The sequence below is a fragment of the Rhamphochromis sp. 'chilingali' genome (assembly GCF_963969265.1).
Source record: "Rhamphochromis sp. 'chilingali' genome assembly, chromosome: 16".
In the NCBI taxonomy this organism is placed as follows: domain Eukaryota; kingdom Metazoa; phylum Chordata; class Actinopteri; order Cichliformes; family Cichlidae; genus Rhamphochromis; species Rhamphochromis sp. 'chilingali'.
Window position 1 is genome coordinate 9,579,265 of NC_137943.1, and position 18,952 is coordinate 9,598,216.

Genomic DNA, 18,952 nt, shown 5'->3' on the forward strand with positions numbered 1-18,952 from the left:
ATCACACCAGAACAATCACACTGAAGCAGACCAGCTCAGGTATTGACTGTTTAAAAATGTTATTTTGTTGGGTAGTCTCCATGCATTATGTACTTCTTGCTTTGCAAAAAGTAAGCCGGAATAGAAGAGGTTACAGCCGATTGGAACTTTAGCGCAGCACAAATAGAAAACACAGTAAAAGGAAATGAGCTATGAGGGTCATATGACACACTGTAGGCTCCTGAGGTGAGCTTTATTAATTCTTCTCACGGGCAACTTAACAGTAATTAAAGTATAAAAGCAAATAAGACCAAGACAGCAAGCTCCAAATAATTGCTCCCAGTTAACACCCAAAGGGTCTCATCATATTGCCTCACGTGAGCGTGGGCCAAGATTAAATGAGATCTTTTACAATTTTAATGACGAACACCTGATAAAACGGGTACTTGCACGACACTGCAAATACCCCCCTCTGACGTGACAAACAGACATGTAAGCACTCGGTTTTCATTAGCTCATCACAATGTCTATTATTTATTTAAACGTTATTTATTTAGACGAATAAGCCGAGTTGGCAGAGTTCGTCAAATATGTTAGAAAAAAAGGTAGATTCAAAGACCTTCTTATTCACCATGCACACACAAGTACATAATTTAGTTTATTCAGTGTCAAGAAGCCACTGACTCACCTGACAGGAATAGAAAACAAGGAATAATTTCTATTATTTTAATCCACCTTGAAATAATCATTCGCCTCAGTGGGCAGGAAGACCTCCGGCTGCCACTTTTTGACAGCGAAATAGAAAAAGGTACTGACCCCAGCCTCAGCCCTCCCTCCTCTTACCTGTTTATTCATGAAGACGTAGATGACTGGGTTGATGACCGTGCTCGTTTTGGCAAGGACTGAGGGGATGATGCTCGCCTCCGGTGTGACCAGGCCCGGTGGGCCGAAGGTGGCCAGTAGGGCCATGATGCCATAAGGCAGCCAGCATATTAGGTAGCACATCACCATAATCACCACCATGAATAGCACGCGCTGCTCACGTTTCCTGCTCATCGACGCATTGATCCCGCTTACCTGGAGACAATGGGAGAAAAGACGTGGAAAAGAAAGACCTTAATAAGCCGGCGATTTCCTGTGATGAGACATTGTGGTCGGACATTTTCCCTCCTTTTGCTGTTGGAAGAGGAGGATTCTGGGGGATAAAATGCTCACTATATAGTCAATACATCTACTTCTGGGTTTCATTTTTGTAACATAAGCCTACATTCCCATCTGTAATAACATTACACTCAGCAAGTTAAAGCAATTGATTGACATTTTGGGAAAATTAACTTACCAGTGTCTTTACGTAGAGTTAAATTAGAAGGTCAGTACTATTCTTAGGCCTCTTTGTTAATATAATTATAGCCAGCAGTCCCTGAGATAAGTTTAACTGAACTTATGTAGCAGAGAGTCCCTTTGCTGGGAGCTGCACAGTTGTCTGCTTAATAATAAACCAAGTGCATCATTCTTATAAGTGAGCATAAGAAGTTCTGGGAGGCATATTCTGTTTTTTCTTTGGACTGCCTTGGTTTGTATCCTGGGGATAGTCTGAGTTTCTGCAAAAGGTCAATCAGCACATGTCCCAAAAATGTCAAATTGTAATATGTAAACACTACTAAAACTGACAGATAACTTTGAGTTAATTAGTAATTTCTGTGCAAAGATAAATGAAAGTGTTGACTACATTTACGACTACATCTTTATGACCTGATGAAAGTCTTTGATAGAAATCTTGCATATTTCTCAGATTTCAGAAAGTTCATTGGTGAGACATTAACTGAAAATTATAAAAATAAATAAATGAAATACAAAGAAGAATCAAGTTTGAATAAACTGAAGTTTTTTGTTTGTTAAAATATCAAAGTATCAGGTTGAATCTAGCAAGTATAATGCATCCTCCCGCACGGACATGCACGCACTTGACAAGCATCTTCGCGCTCCCCAAACCCAAACTGTCGAGATTTGTTTTGCTACCCGATGGCCACATGTCTGCTGCTGTCACTCAGTTTCATGGCGGCGGAGACGCACTCTGGCAGGGAGCCTCTTTTAAGAAAGACTCCAGCAGTGTTGGGATTTTTTTTTTGTTTTTTTGTTTTTACACACATACACACACTAGTGAAAAGAAAAAGATGATGTAAACATTCAAAACTTCCTGACCCCAGTGATCAGTCATCGTCGCCATTGTGACATCTGATCACTCTAATATCCTTTAACCCTCACTCCAGATTTGCAGCTATATTATTTTACTATGAATTTCATTGCTGCTGATTCTCAGTGTTTTATTCTTGGTGTACGGCCTGAACATGTTTATGTATGCTGTGAGGGTTTAAACAATATGGCGAAGCATGATTAGCATTATTCAGGCAGGCTGTCAACTCACAGTCTCGTGGACTCCCTGGGCCGCCGCTCATATGCCATTTGTATTCATATATACACATCAGTATAGAAGTACAGTATGCTTTCACCAGACAGGTGTGCTTATACATCTAATCAAGCCAAGCCAGTGACTGACAGTCTCGTTACCTTTACCCCCACGAGACGGCTGCAAATGTGCAAAGGGGAACTGTGTTCACACAAGCCTGTTTGGACCGTCTTCATCGAAAACACAATTTCCCTGAAAGAAAGGCTTTGTAATTCGTGAAACAATGGGTCGATAGTTTTAAGAAGGGAAAACAAGCTGGAAAACAAACGAGCTGGCCCCAGGGAGGGGTCACTTGCCCCTCCCTTCCTTCCCTCCCCATCTCCAGCTGCCTCCCTCTTCCCGCTCCACCACAACCACCCACACATGCAGGACCTTGGAGTAGGGGTATGTCACCAGGGTGCAGAGGAGGCCACCCCCCCCCCCCCCCCCCCTGTCCCCTTCTGGCTGCCTCTGCCTCAATTTTATCCCACAACTTAGACATTCACATTACTCACACTCTCATTACACATACATATAGGATCTTGGGGGTGGGCACGATACACGGAATCCAAAGTACCATCAGGGTGTACACCCCACCCCTGGCGTCGTTGCCCACCTCTCAATGTTAAATACACGTAGACATTGAGGGCCAGCAGGAGGGACCATGCGCTTACCTGCTGCTCTCTGGCAGGTAGCTCCATGCCCTCCTGGGTTTTAAATGCACCTTAGAACACACATGCATCAACACTACAATGAGCGGGTGGAGGGAGGTTTGGAGTCTTCTCTCACCCCCATTCTCTGCGACCTGCTGGAGCGGGGGGGCTAGGAGGAGGAGTTGGCCGTCCGAATGCGGTCTGGAGTGTGGGGCCTCCCTGCTGCTGCGGAGTCGGGGCGGTCTGCCTCCCCCCACCGCAGGGAAAAGGGTAACACCACCTGGGTCTGGGGGCAGTTCCCCCCCTCCAGGGGCAAGGGTACCTAGACCCGGGGCTTAGAGTACGCTTGGGGAGTGTGATCGTGTGTACAGCGTCTCTTTATGTCTGTCTCCACGTTGGTTGAGTGTGGAGTAAGTGTATATGAGAGCATGAGGGTGGGAATGGATGTTTGTATATGTGTGTGCCTGTATGTCTGTGTCTATATGTCAGGTTGGGTGTCAGGCGCCACCTCTCTGAGGACATCTTAGGCCCTCCAAGGTATGGAGGCCTATCTCCCCCTACCACCACTTCCCCTGCCAGTGGCGGACTCCCTCAGACATCGGTGCGTTGGTGGTTCTTTGTGTCCGGGGATGGGCGTCCAGGTACACACCGGCTCACTCCTTGGCGGCCGCTTATCGGGGCCTGGAGCCTGGGGCTTGCTCCGGCCACTTCGGAGGTGGGGTGCCCCCGGCCTCTCGGCCTGGGGCTTGGTCACTCAGGCACGGCTGGCTGCCGGCGGAGCTCACGGGCGCGTCACTGCAACTCCCCCTGGTTTCTGCTCCGCGGCTGCTGAGTGAGCCCTCATCTGGGACTCTCCTCAGCTCTTTCTGGGACAGTGGCGCGGCTGCCCCTCTGTTGGTCTTCCTTGGTCTCTTGTGTTCTGGGGGCCTCTGGATGTCTGGAGTTTTGATCTCCTCCATACCTGCTTCATGCCCTGGAGGACGGGGCTGTGGCCCCCCCACACCCTCTAGCAGATCATTACATGAAGGAACCTTTTAAAAAACAAAAAACAAACGCGTCCATGCTCACAGGTGTACACACGGGTGATCACACCCACAAACTGTACCCTTTTTTTGGCTCCTACCTCAAAGCACACTGTTCTGTTGATCTTATGTGCTGCACAATAATGTTTAACATTTAGTATTTACTGTCATATTCCCATATATCATTGTGATGTTGTTTATTCTATTACTCTTGTTCTCTTCTGCTTGTTTTCTTTTTTCTTTCTCAGCAGGTGACCCAGGTGATTGATATATGCTTTTTTTTTTCTTTTTTTCTTCTTTTTTTTTTTTCTGCTCATTCTGTTGGTTTTTGTCTTTTGCCCTTCTCCCCCGTCCCTCTTCTCAGCTGTTTCTCTTTCCCTCTTTCTTTCTCCCCTTCTTTCCCCCAGTCAAGTCTGTCCCATATTCAGTAAGTGAAAATAAGTCTAAATAAATGAAATAAACAATAAAAGGTGAATCAAATGGACCATTATGGCAAGGCTGGGATGGTCAATTTGGTAAAGTAAATCCGTTGGGCATCTTTCTTTGCCTTTAGACAACAATTCTGATGGCAAAAGAGCCAAACGGGACAGGCCAAAAAGAAAAAAAAGAAAAAAAAGAAGGGAAAACAAGTTTTGCATTTTTATTGCAGCAGACAGACGTCAATGCTGCTGTTCAATATGGCACCAGTCGCTAGCCGATTTGAACAGTTGTGGTCTGCAAGATGATGGAAAACACTGTGTGGCTGATTTTCTTTTAAACAAACAGGACGCTATATATTAAAAATAGAGTTGAACATTAGCTTTTAATTTGGGGTATTTCTAATTATTTTGTTACTTACAAAACTGCCAAACTGCCACACCTGTACTTTTAATTACTTTTATCAGTGCTTAGTATAGTATTTTCAAAGCCTGATCAAGTGAAAACTAACAAAGACATGGCATATAGAGAAAAAGAGCATTAGTACTTTGTGCTATTAGATTTTCAATATTGTATCTTCAATGCAATTTTGATTAACGATTTAGCGTCTAAATCAAACTTTTGAGTGTTTTCTTTTCTTCTCGCTGTGAAGTGGTTTCACATCAGATTTGGTATGCTTGTCTATCTTTCCTTTTACTAACAAGTCATGGATCGCTGCTTTGGTATTTTGACTCTTGTTGAAAGGAGATAAAAAAACAGTCTCACAGGAATCCAAACTTTTCCACTTAGCTCTAAAACCCCGTCCACTTACACCTGCACTGTTTCATTCCCACTTCTGACGGTCTGTGGCTGCTCATTTCTCTCTCCCTTTGTTCTTGCATACAAGCACACCCAGACATGTACGCCTGAAGCCTGTATACGCTCACAGACTGGTTGGGATTTGGAGCTGATGCCTTGCAGTTGATATCATTTAATAACATTGTCTGTATTTGTGTTGCTTTTTGAGTGTAATAACGCCCATTATACTTAAGCCACAAGAAGCTATCATGGTTTTGTTCTGAAGTCTTCCTTTGCAAACAAAGTACTCTCTATTTACTTTATATTTATAATTTATTTATGCCTTAAACCTGCTTGTTATATGATAAACTTGTTCATTTTATTAGGCACACCCGTTCACACCTGTTTTATGCCGCTGTGCTTACATTAGAGTCAAACTGTTGCTTGTGTAGTTTTGATTTGGAAAGGTTATAGGTCATATTTTGCCACATTGCTTACTTGAACACACACATTTTTGCATTTTTACTGTCTTGTCTTGTGTATTTTTAAGGTCCCTGGACATTTTTTCAGCTTTACTTGTAGTTTCACTCTGTTCCCACTTTGTCAGCGCTGCAGAATAGGTGGCTAATAGGGCTTTGGAGTTGACGTCACGCCGCAATGCATTGTGGGAGCGCAGCTCCATTTTCGGGGTCTACGAATCAAAACAAACACACTGTGTTGGAACGACGACGACAAGAAACATGCTTAAAAGCAGCTCAAAAGAAAACGGACGGTATAGAGACCGATTGCGTCCAGAGGCGAAGCAGCGGTACTTGAAAAAAAATAGAGTGCATCGCAAATCTGGACCCATTTGAAATACGGCAGTGGAGTAAAGACCCAGACGACTTACCGCCACTGTCCTACCCCGATATCTTCACGTATCTTGTTTGTGGAGTAAGCGCTTACACAGCGAACCAGTTTCATAATTACAAGTCACTGGAGGCGCACATCCAATTTACAAATGGCTGGGTGCAAGATTTGGCTATTTTCAAGCCGCCAAACTCTGAGTACGTCGTCAAAGTAAGTCAGCTGGAGTGCACCGAGTGAAATAGCCATTTTCCACCCCCCACCATAATTAATGTTACACATTTATCATTTAACTGCTAAAATATCGTTATCATATTATATGCCCATAATTGTAAAGTACATGCAAGTTAACACATTGATAATCGGGTAAATTATTAACGCCAATTTGTGTCCTTCCTGTCTCATTTCATTTATTGTCTTTACATCAACCAATCAAGTCACTCCATTCTATGTTTGATCGCAATTTCTATAACTTCTGAGACCACCAACGATGATATTATTCAGCTATAAAGTGTGATGTGAACATATTTAGAACTTACCGGAATGAAAATGTCTTGAGCACACCAACTGATATCTGGAGACGTAACAGAACTTGATATCAGCTCGTCTCACGGCTGCTATCCAGGCTAGTCGCCTTCGTTTGGTAATATCCGATACATGAGCTCCTTCATGTTGCTTCCAGGTTGGGAAAGCATAAAAAGACAATCCAAACTTATTCCCGTGCCGGTCGTAAGATCGAACATTGCAGCCGACCGCACAGCAAGTACGAACCATGGCTATGTTTTCGCTCCTTACTTAGACCCCCAAAATGGCGGATCGGGCCAAAATCCTTTCCACGCCCACCCCCGTGACATCACGCTCCAAAGCCCTATAGCTTCAGTCTTGGCTCTGATTAAATAAATGAAATGCCAGAGATCACAGGCAAATTGAGGAAATGAAGAGTAAGTGTTGAATGATTGCAATCAAAGGCTGAGTGGCTTTTGAAAGAAGCTGACTGACAAATTGACTGCCCCAACAGAGAACTGTTTCATATGCTAAACAGCGATCCCCAAAGCAGTGGAATTAATATTTATATTTTGAGTCCATGTGACGGCCCAAATGTTACAGCCTTTTGTCAAATTGTTGATAAGTACAAGCTTTATAACGAGCCTCAAAAATAATAGATGATTCGGACAAAGGACAACATGATGTTGATATAAGAAGGCAGTCAGTGAAACAAGAACATTTGCTTCTCTCCTTTTCGCTCAGCATCATGACAGTTGGAAATAGAGCTGTAGATTAATGGCAACGGTCCAGTATGGTATCGATATTTAACAGCATATAGTTAGACAGGTGGGAAAGAAACGAGAGATATTCTTGTCCAGATGGAATATCTTTACAGCCTTTGTCAACTTAATTAAATATCCCATGGCTAATTTTCCCCTGTGACGGCAGAAGGAGCGCTGTCTCCTTTTGCGTCCCTGGCGGCTGTCGCTTATTCACATAAATCATCTGGCCAGTGAGCTGTGATTTTAATGCTAGATTTCTAACTAAAAGGAACAGCAGGGCGCATGAAACAACTTTTTGCTTTCATCATCTGTAAATAATTTTTGTAAAAAGAAAAAAAAAACTTTAGCACAAATGATTTCCCTTATGCCTTTTTTTTTTTAACTTATCAACTTAAAACTCAAATACAACAAACACAGGACATCTCAGGATACAATTATGAAGCCAAAGTGTAACATTTGAGTGGATACTATTTAAAGCATCTATAGAGTCAACGAGTACTGTTATTTGCATTCAGTGTGAACAGTGAATCAGATGTGATTGACCAATACCTATAACCAATGAGAGCAGTAGTTAATCAGTTAATCAGACCTCACACAGAGGTTACAGATCAAAAAACACTCGTGAATTATTATACTCAGGTTTCACATATCAGGATATAATAAACAATGCTGATCTGATCCTCAGCAGGATTTAAAATTAGACAGATATAACTCCAAGTGATCAACACGTGATATTTGTATTTATTTAACAAAAACGAACAAAATGTCGACGCAATGTCTGAAATGTTTCTATAAGAATTAAGAGGGTAGGTAGCAGCCAGGTGCTGAAAATCAAATGCTCTTGATGAACTGATCATCAGCAAGTGTGAGCACCTCCGTGAAAGCAGAGGTTTTGTCAGTTTACTGGTCTGGGGGATTCAGGTGTGTGTTGACACAATGCCAAGAAGGAAATACATCAACAATGATCTCTGAGAAGAGATTGCTCCAGGAAAGGCCATTTCCAAACAATTTGAAGAAACTCTGCAGTGGGAAAGATTATTCACAAGTGGGCAATATTCAGGACAGCTGCCCGTCTTCCAAGGAGATCAGAACTGTGAAACTGCAAGAGCTACGTTTCAGAATCTACAGGCCTCAGTTTGGATGTTAAATGGTAAATTTCATGACAGTACAATTAGATAAAGAGTGTTTAAGTATGAAGTATGGCTTGTTTGGAAAGGTTACGAGGAGGAAGTCTTTTCTGTCTTAAAAAGTTCAGAAGGGAAATTGTGTCTGAACAAAGACTTCTGGAACAATAGACCTCTTCTTTACAAAGCTGCACATAAACTGTGCATATGAACATTCACTGCACAAACGAGTGATTCATCCATATTGTCATGTTTGAATTTGTTCATACTTTGTGAACAAATTTCGAACATCTCAAACTATGTGTGTAGACAAATTACGAAGGTCTGTCTGCCTTAGGAAATTGAACTCTTCTCTCTTAGGAAATTGGGTCATACAACAGGACAATGATCCCAAGCACAGCAGCAAATTTACAGCAAAATTTAAAAAGAAAAGAAAAGAAAAGACTCGAGATAATTTTTCTAAGATTAGATCAGATTAGACGACACTCATACTGGCTATGTTGGTAAGCTACACATGGTAATTTGTTGGGTCAGTTGAGGAACTTTCTTAAGCTCATCAATATAAATGATAATATGATAATACAGAAATATTAACACTATATGCAAAAAATAAGATGTGGCCTTTTGTGTAGTCATCCCAATCTGAAGCCCTTTGTTTAGTCAACAATGCTGTTTACACAGTCATTTCATTCTAATCAGAGCTTTTCACTCATCTGCCAAATTTTGATTCACTTCTTGCATGTGCTCTCTATTGATGCTGTATGACCGAATATCTTCTAAAGTAAATCTGTGTTATGATTAGCACTGAGGCTTTGAAGCCCAGTGTATTGTGTGCCAAAAATCAGGGATGTCCTTGTTGAATTCTTTCTGTTGAATTCTCAGAGAGCAAAAGGTTTTTGATCAGAGAAGACAAACATGCTAAATTATTAGAAGTGTTGGCATCGCTGTAGCTGGGCTCAGCAGCAGAAGAAGCTGTTGTGTGCATGCAAACTACTGAATATAAAAAGGCCAAAGTCAACAAACTCAGAAATTCACACCTAGAAGATGGATTCAGACAGACTGTTAAGAATAAGAAAACAACAGTGCACTGCCAGTTAAGCTGCCGACAATGAAAAAGCAGCGCGATATGTAGTATGTTAGGAAAAAGTGTTTGTATTGTACCATGTTTGGATAACATTTACAAACAAACACAAATCCCATTCCTAACAGTGGCATTATACACAAAAGCTTTACTTTTAACCAAGATGTTACTGTGCTTTCATGCAATTTTTTTTAAAAAAAAGAAAGAAAAAGAAGCTATTTTTTTTATCTTCCATTGCTTACTACTTGAGTTTACTATTTGCGGTTACTTATATTAGAATACATATACGTAAATATGGCAGTATGCACAATAGAGAATACCTGTTTTGTGGAGTTAACTTTATTATACCTGCCTCTACATATGTATTCATATGTGTGCATTCTGCTGAACAGATTTTGTCAATTAAGTAACTAAGTAGACATTAGGGCTGCCACGATTAGTCGACTAGTCACGATTACATCGACTATCAAAATCGTCGACGACTGATTTAATAGTCGACGCGTCCTTTGAAGCTTTGTAAGATCACAAAAGACGCAGGAATAAGTAGTAGTATTTAAGAGTGTAATAACGGATTGAAACAGAAGATGGCAGCACTGCATGTACAAGGATGCCAGCTGCCGTTAAAGGATGACATGACGGTTAAACCCTGAAGAAGAAGCAGCTGTGTCTCAGAATTCATAGCGCAGCCCTGCTCAGTTTCCAACAATGGCGGCAGCTAGTTAGTTTTAATATTGCTCTTATTATTCTTTCTGGATCACAAAATAAACTTTTAACATATTTTCAGGCGAGAATGTAACCGTGTAAACCTCAAATATCTGCTCAGTTTATCAAGACACCACATATTTTCAAAAGCGCTCTGACGTTTTCGGAGACGTCTGTTACCCACTAGCTCGATAGCTAGCCGGGGGCAAGGCTCACTAGAACCCGTGAACTCTCGGAAAGTCGTTTTCAAACCCACCGCTGTCTTTCGCTACTCAGGTTAAACATATATAAGTCACTTAGATAACTTCAAAATGTTATTGTTGGCTTTTTTTTTTTAGTATTTTATTTGTTCCTGAGTAAATCGGTTTGGCTGAGATAAAAGTTATAGTTTTTACACAGCTGAATAAACGTCAAGCAGACAACTGATTATCAGAAGTGTGAGATGCTGGAGAATATACTCCGGTGTCCCGTTATATTTTAGATAGCAAGGAAAACTTCACCGAAACAATCTGAAAATTTCATTAAAATTTAACAAACTATCATCTTGTCTTTATTTTTAGTTAGCACATACCTTAAACACTTAAAGCTGTAAGCTAATGATAGTTATATAAGAGCAGATGCATGCTGGTGCAATAAGCTGTACTTTTACATCCAATGGATGCATGATCTGATTAGTCGACTAATCGCAAAAATAATCGGTGACTAGTCGACTATCAAAATAATCGTTTGTGGCAGCCCTAGTTGACATTAGAACCTGTTTTCAGTCTCAGCTATGTTCTGTTTTTCTGTGGCGGAAGATATTCGCTCTTTTGGGTCACACTGACATCAGTAGGCAAAGAGATCTATTCTAATATCAATGTGCCACATGCAAAAAGATGAAGACGGTGTGCGAAGTGAGGAAGACACGCTGAATACATTGTTACTTGTGATATATGACAGTTAATGCTTTACTGTCATTTAGCCATTCACACACCATGTTCACAAAAAGATCTTCAAATAAGTGAATGGTAGAACCTGTTCCTTCTCATGTGATTATAAACCACTGGGCAAAAACACAAAAACAAGTGAACACATACTGAACACGATGTACTTTCATAGAAAAATAACCTTCTTTCTTCTGCTCAGTGTAGCGATCATTCCAAAGCAAGAGGAGTGATGACCAGGTTGTGTCACAGCAGCACGAATCATTAGCCTTTGTAAGGTTCAGGCATATTTCTATTGTTTAGCGGCAGTGATCGTCATAACGACATTCAGTCCAAAGAGACAACAACAATAAATCACCAAGCTAATGAAGGAAAATGGAAATCAATACCAAGTACAAATATGCCAATGTGTCAGCATAGTGAAAGTTAACCAGGTAGCCAGGATGTGAACTGCCAGGGTTTTAATAGTTTTGCAATTTTCATTAGTTTTTATTTTTATTTAGTTTTGACTTCAGATTTTCAATTTTATATCAGTTTTAATTAGTTTTTACCAATTGTTTGCTAGTTTAGTTTAGTTTTTTGTTTTTCAAAATCCTTTGTTTCAGTTTAGTTTTGATTAGTTTCAGTTATAGTTTTAATTGTGTTTGCAATAATTAAGTGTAGCAAAATCCCAGTTTCATCATATCAGTCATGCTCTTCTGCTTATCCTTGGGTATGTTGCTATTCCAGCTACCATACCCTGCACCCTGGACAGGTCGCCTGTCTGTCGCAGGGCTAACACGCAGAGACAGACAACTCACATTCCCACCTATGGGTTCTTTAAATAAATAAATAAAGGCAGATGAACAACCATTGATTCCAGGAAACTACAAAATGTATATCTTGGTCCCAATGAGACTATTAACTCTTGCAGCACCGGGTGTTCGTAATTTTGGTTCAAGTGAATTGATAAACTTTTTGAAGGCAATTGACTCACACAGTTATGTAGATACCCCAGTCCTGTTGTCTCGGGATGCATCACGCTGCCTTGCCTGGGGTTAGCTTCTGTTTTCTGGGGATGAGGGTTGAGTGTGCTCCCTTCTCAAGGTAAGCTAGGTTAGCCTTCTTGTGTGAGCTTTTCAAGTGCACTTTAAGGTTTGTGGGATTTTTTTCCCTTTAGAAATGTCCCTCATAATTTGTCTCTTTCCACTACAAGACACTTGCTTTATCCAAAACAGAGTCATATTCAAAGTAATCCCAAATTGGACTCTGGTGCTTTCTCCCGACTTTTCCTGACATGATTCTGCGCGTGGACAGATCAGCAACACAGACGACTCGACTAACGTACTGACCACCTGCTGGCATAATGAGACAGCAAGAAAAAAATCTGGAAACTAAACTTCATTTTCACCCTTGACTATTGTATGACACACACACATCTACGAAAACTAAACACATTTTTGCTATAAATTCAGTTAATTTTAGTTAGTTTTGTGAACACTCATTACAGTTTTATTTAGTTTTCCTTTTTTTGTTTTTATTTTTATTTCTGTTAACGAAAATGTTTTTTCACTTCTAGTTGTCGTTATTTCGTTAGTTTTCGTTAACGATAATAACCTTGTGAACTGCTTTTAAGAGTGTAACTCAAGATCAGAAAGACAGAAAATTTTAGTCCTCCTTACGAGCACCTTAAATGGGTGACCTGAGGTCAAAAGCTCGAGCTCCCTGTAGTGTAGCTTAGGGTTAGCTCAAATAAGAAATGATCAAGTGTTTGCCTGAGTCCTCACTGAGATCTTACAGGCCTTTTTAATGTCCAGGTATGACACATATTTAAGTTTCCTAACCAAATGATTAAAACTTCTGCGAGAGGGAGTCGAAGATGAATCTTCCACAGAAAGAAATGTGACAATTCAGAGGTATCATCAATACAGGATTCAAAACTCAAAACAAAAAATTGTAGATCTAAAATATAAGAGGTAAAAAAAATGTTTTAAACCCCATTAAAAGTAATTTGGTGGCAACTTTCTGAAATGATTGATCAGATCTTTTGTTTCTGACACAACAACCAAATCAAATCTTCTGCAAACTCTCTAATGGCTCTGTCATGGTGGTTGCTGCAACACTGATTTGTGCTGATGTAATAACCAGGGGAGACACAGCAACCTTGAGGGCAACCAGTGGGTAAGTAGAGAACACCATTAAGTCGCACACTCTCTAACCTGCTGGTTAAAAAGTGGTTAAAAAGTCAGTTATCCACCCAATTAAGGTAAGATCAAAACCAAGTTCAAAGCAATAATTGAGGCTCTCTGTGAGCAGCAATGACTGGGGTGGTATTGAGCGCTGAAGAAAAATCAATAAGTAAGAATCTGGAATAAGGTTTGTGGCCCTCAAGATGCAAACTGTAACAGTTCTAGCTGTTCCAGCAAAAGCATTAAAGGGATGGTTTTATAGCCAAAAGAAATCAAAGCTGGAGTTGGTGCAGTGGTTAGCAAGATGTTTATTTGTGTGGAGCAGCGAATTATTTGTGTGGACTTGCCATGTTCTCCTTGTGCTTGTGTGGGTTTTCTCAGCGTTCCAGTTAGTCTTCCAGTCCAAAGACGTGAATGTCATGTTAGCATGTGATTCTAGGTTTTCAGCTATTTATTAAGAAGTGACTTTTATGTATATATATGCATGTATATATTATGCTATTCTTAGTTAGTGTATTGTCTGTCTTTGTTCATGTTTGTTTATAATGGAGCGCTGTAACGAAAAATAATTTCCCCTAGGGATCAATAAAGTATTCTGATTCTGATAGGTCTGCTGTAGGCATGCATGTGGGTGTGAATGGTTGTCTGTCTCTGTGAGCCCGGCGATGGTATGTATTGACCCTATACCCAGCTCTCACCCAAAAATGCCAGCTGGGATAGGCTCCAGCAACCTCAGCCGGATAAGTGGATGAGATGAATTGATGGATGGATGTCAAAGCTAAGGGCCTGAACTTGTCTAACAACTTAGGAGATTACTTTTGACATTCGGGACAATAATGGAATGTTTCCAGAGCTCGGGGACCCTCTGCAGCTTAAGGGATTGTGCAAAAATATACTTTAAGATATCACACAGCTGCTCTCCATAGTTTTTCAGTTCCTGGCCACAGATGCTGGTATGACCTAGACTCTTGTGGGGTTTTTTGGGGGGTGGGGGGGCTTTTATATCACTCACGACTACAATTAAACTCCAATTAAACTCAACCAACCCCTTACTCCGAACTCCAATTCGAAGTAAGGGGGTGGTTGAATCCTATCCCAGCTGCCATACAGTACAAGGTGCCCCGTGGTGAGGTATAACCTGACAGGCTGCTAGTCTATCACAAGGCTAACACAGAGAGGCAGAAAAGCAGATAGAAAGAAATTCAGAGTACCCAGAGAGAGAGTCTACACAGGTACAGGGAGAATATGCAAAATGACTGAAAGGCCTCAGTCAGCTGATGGTTTTGAACCCAGTGAGGTTACAGTGTTACCCACGATGCCATCATGCCAACCTTGATTTTTTTCAATAATATTTTTTTTCATTGTTATTCAGGCACGTTTATATTAACATAGCTTTAATGTGTTTGGTAAGTTGTTGTTTACTTCTTTAAAAAAGGTGTGCTATCACAACTTTCAATTCAGTTCAATTCAGTTTTATTTATACAGCACCAAATCACAACAAAAGTCTCCAAAAGCGCTTCATATTGTACGGTAGACCCCACAATAATACATACAGAGAAAAATCCAACAATCATATGACCCCCTATGAGCAAGCACTTTTGCATCAGTGGGAAGGAAAAACTCCCTTTTAACATACAAACACTCGTGTGGAAGATGTTGTATCATTCGTTATCAGCAGAGTTCTGCTGAAACACTGACAAGAAGAGCACTTAAAACATTGCTGAAGGGCAGAAGACATGTTCTCACTTCAGGACATCGACCTTCTTTTTCCGTCTTCGTCTCCCTCCTCTCAGCTGAGATCCATACACAGGAAAAAGGTGTCACATATGTGTATGTATCTATGATTGGAGAATCGCAGACATCGCCTAGACCTAGTACTTTTTACAGTGCAATTAAAATCAGCCAATTTAAAATTTGGAGCATTATAAGCGATAGACCAGAGTTTCTGTGTCACTTTAAAAATAATATCAGAGGCAGATTAAGCCTTGAGGTGGATGTCGTCAAAGGTATCAAATATTTGGGACAACTCTGAAATCAAGCTGTCCTGATAAAGCTGGAGGGGATGAACATCTACTAGTCTAATATTCTACTATTTCAAGGTGAAAGTAGTAGAACATACAGAGCTTGGAAAACTTGGGGATGATTTTCATTTCAAACCAATATTTCGGCAGCGTGGCTCCAGTAGGTGTTGCAGTGGTCAAGGTGGAGGATGATTAAAGTTTCAGTAAAGAGCTGGGCAGAGCTGGGATGAGGAGAGATGGAGGAGATTTGATGGATTTTGGGGAGAGACATCCCCATGCTCCAGTTGCCGCTGCTATGTGGGCTTTGTATGACAGTTCCTTGTCTAGAAGCAAGTCAGGACTCCTGCAGGGCTCAGACAGGAGTCATTATAGTACTGTCAGTGGTGATGGAAGAGTCTGGAGGGGAAAAGCTCGGTACACTCCATCCTATCCATTTTTTAGTGCTAGTTTTCAAGGAGAATATTTCACAACCTGTTGTTTGCTTATTTCGGTATAGTTTATACACTGCACGCACAACTTGATGTGGAGATATTAAAAGCTTTGGATGCTTTACAAGTGGAAATTTATCCTCTGTTCTTGCTTCATTCAGCAGTGCCCAAGTAGCACACATTTATTTTTATTCCCAAATAATTGTATGTTGTTTTTTTTTTTCAATCAAGGCAAATTCGTTTATTTTCCAGGACATGTTGACTCAATAGGATATTTCCGTTGCTGTGCAGACTGGGCCACAAATTAGCACTTGAACTTGACACGAGGAAAGGTTAGGTCATTAGATTAAATATTTTAATTTAAAAGAAAAACATCTTATCTAAAACTCAAATATTGTCTTCTATAGATAAAATAAAAAGTCTGCACAATGTCGTTCTTTCATGACTCTGTTTCCGAGTCAGACTTTACACTCATCTTTGACACTTGATTGGTTTAGCCATTAGTTAAACTCCTTTCACTGATTATATATCAGCTGCTGTCACTGATTCCACCTCACACATCTTATTTTACACTTCAAACATTTAAACACTGGAGCTTCTTTCTGTGCTGTGCACACATCTGAAGCGTTCAGAACTCCCACTTTGTTTTCTGACTGTCAGCTCTGCTATATTGCGCACATTTTCTTCAGAGTAAAATAAAGCAAAAAAGCTGCATTCAGAAGTTTGACAACAAAGTCCCGCATTGTGCCAAATTAACTTCCAAATCTGTATTTCTGTCACGATATCCTGTCATGGTTTAGAAATGAATTTTTCAGGTTTCAGCACCAGATAATCCCGATTTGGAGGCATGTGGCAAAAGGAAAACAAACAGCAGGTTATTTCAAAGCATGCATGAAAAACTCTGAAAATTATGGGCTTGCATGTAATAAGGAGGGTGCAACTTCAAGCACGGCAGCCATTTGTGTATTTCTGTGCCTTATACTGATGGGATTAGCTGCTTTTTTTACAGCACTGTAATCAAATAGACAAATGAGCCAAGATGACTCTGAGATCACAGTTGCTTTCTTAATTAACCAGCTGCGCTGGTTTATTGCTAAAACACTGGGAGTTTGGTGGTCATGTATAGGTTAAGACTGATGCCAGGTGAGACGGTGTGCCCCTGGCGTTAGGGTAAGTCACCTCCAGCACGTCCCAAACAAACATAAAACTGGTCTGCAGGTGGACGGAGGAGAGAATCTGATAATCATCTTGGCGCAGTGCTCAAGGAAGGCAGAAATAAATCAACACAAGAACAGAAGAGTCATTGCATTTAACGCTTCTTATCAGCTCTCCGCTTTAATTTTGTTTCTCACAACTTCTTGTGTTCAGATATTCCTCGTCTCTCTCTTTCTCTCCATTCACTGCTATTTACAATTGTGTCCTAACTAACAGAGTTACCAGTAGAGAATAAAATCTTGTTCATAATGACTTCTGGTGACCGAGAATTTCCCCACGCTTATACCAGATGCTTCCAACTCCTCTGTCGCCCTACACATGCAACAGTACTTGCATACCCTAAATGTTCTTAATTAATCCACATAATCAGTTAATTTGGAGTCTTCTGGCTGGCTAACTTGATCACACGGATGGAGGTGGTTGGCAGACTGGCTTCTGAAGCCATGGGAGGCCCTAGACAGCCACTATACCACCTGTGCCTTCCCCAGCTGCTGCTGCTTTCCTTCACACCCGCCAGCACAGCAGAATCAGCAGCAGACACTAGCTATTAGCTTGGGAGATTGGAAGCGGTGCAGCAATGGAAAGCAAGCAGTGTGAGCAAGACATCGGGGTGAAAACAGGCAGAGGAAGAAGAGGCGAAGAGGATAGAGCGAGATAACTTGGAGAGAGGTTGTTTGAGAGGTAAACGTATGGTGGTTGTGGCCGGGGGTGGATGGGTTCAGAAGGGAGAAATGAGAAAGCAGTGAATTTCTCAGAGGGGTTGAAATGAAGAGATAGAAGGCGTAGCTGCATGCAGGTAGATTTATAGCTGAGTTCTCCTCCTGTGAGTCCAATTTTAAAGCCAAATTAGCAGAGACTAAAGTGCTGCCGTTGATGAGGCTTCCCTCCGCTGCCCTCGTCTTTCTGTCCTCATTATGGGCTGGCATTGTGCAATTATAAACAGCAGGTAATGTTGGTAGAGCTTTGCCAGATCTACCAAGCCAGAGAAAAATTTGTGGCCGCACCATGTTTGAGTCGCTGATTACGCAAACATGTGCTCAACCTTTAGAGACGTGGCTGTCACGCAGGCGCAAATAACCCTCCCTGACCCTTCTCTGAGTGCGCACACCCTCAGAGACCCTCTGGGAAACTGAGACCTAAGCCAGATTGCTCAAAATAATTAGTGTCTAACATGCCTGAATGCACCCCAGAACGCACTGTCAACACCTGGAAGAAAACTCAGGAGAGAGTTGAGCTGGAACAGCTTTGCGAAGCTACACCTCCTCAGCCAGGAAGGAAAGATTAGAAGCAATTTTCTGAAGTGCTTTACAACCACATCTCCTACTGTCTTTCAAAGAAACCATTTTTTCACACTCTCAAGTCTGTAAAATAGCCACTCTAAAAAAAAAAAAAAAAGAAATGGTGCAAGTCAAAAACTGATGTCGCGACTTTTGAGTGTCAGTGCAGTTATGTGGAGACATGCGTGCTTGTTGCAGGGGTTCCTCTTCTGTTCATTTAATGAGTTGCAATTTGAACCCCTAATGCCACAGCTCACCTCACCCTCACAAACACAGCGATTCCTCGTAGCTTTCAATCGTATCATTTATTAAACGCAAGCGTATCACGTGTAACTACCAAAACTCTCAACTTCTGGATGATCAGGGCCAACTGGGATTGCAAATGTAATAAAAGTGGCTCACCGGGTTCAGACACCATCGTTATATTGAAAATCTACACATTAAACAGTTAAATCTTGTCGGTACTTGTTAGGAAAATTCCCTCGTATGACTTGTGTTCAGCCCCCGTTGGCGGGATTCTGACAGTTAAAACTGCACCAGGATATCAAAGCAAAGTCAAAATTCTGGCACCAGAACATGAACACTTCAGAAAGATACATCCTCAC

At 41.2% G+C, this 18,952-nt stretch overlaps 1 pseudogene across 1 annotated transcript in view; it reads right to left on the bottom strand.

The window, feature by feature from the left end:
* The window catches only part of LOC308383736 (vertebrate ancient opsin-like), a 161,860-nt pseudogene that overhangs the window by 102,747 nt on the left and 40,161 nt on the right, over nt 1-18,952 (bottom strand). The window contains exon 3 of the transcript in view: nt 823-1,056. The product of the transcript in view is annotated as a vertebrate ancient opsin-like (transcript). The remainder of the gene's footprint in view (nt 1-822; nt 1,057-18,952) is intronic.